Source organism: Malurus melanocephalus, unplaced genomic scaffold, assembly GCF_030028575.1.
Source record: "Malurus melanocephalus ecotype Western Australia unplaced genomic scaffold, MMel_1.1 scaffold_860, whole genome shotgun sequence".
NCBI lineage: Eukaryota > Metazoa > Chordata > Aves > Passeriformes > Maluridae > Malurus > Malurus melanocephalus.
The window spans coordinates 172,845-173,112 of record NW_026624092.1 but is presented as its reverse complement, the minus strand read 5'-3'; the positions used below and the strand labels follow the sequence as shown (position 1 = coordinate 173,112).

The 268-nt window shown below is 47.9% G+C and overlaps 1 protein-coding gene across 1 annotated transcript in view; it reads left to right on the top strand.

The window, feature by feature from the left end:
- LOC130585292 (cAMP-specific 3',5'-cyclic phosphodiesterase 4B-like) overlaps positions 1-268 on the top strand; it is a 6,517-nt gene that overhangs the window by 1,651 nt on the left and 4,598 nt on the right. The gene's annotated exons all lie outside the window — the stretch shown is intronic.

The following is a 268-nucleotide window of genomic DNA, read 5'->3' as shown; positions in this document are numbered from 1 at the left end:
TGGGAGATGACAGTCCCTATGCTGTCTGTAGAAGGATCARAATGGGGCTTTTGGGATTATTTCTACCAGAGTGTCAGGGGAGCTGAGCTGTGGGCTCCTCTCTCTGAAGAAGGTGTTCAGTGAGGTTGGAATCAGCTTGGATGAGTCTGAGTGGATTTTCCAGTGTATTGATGATGATAAAAACCCAAGCAGAGCAGTCAGGCAGTGCCAGGTTACGCTCTGTGTTTTCTCCTCATGGAGGAAAACCTCTACAGGATTTTGGGGTTTG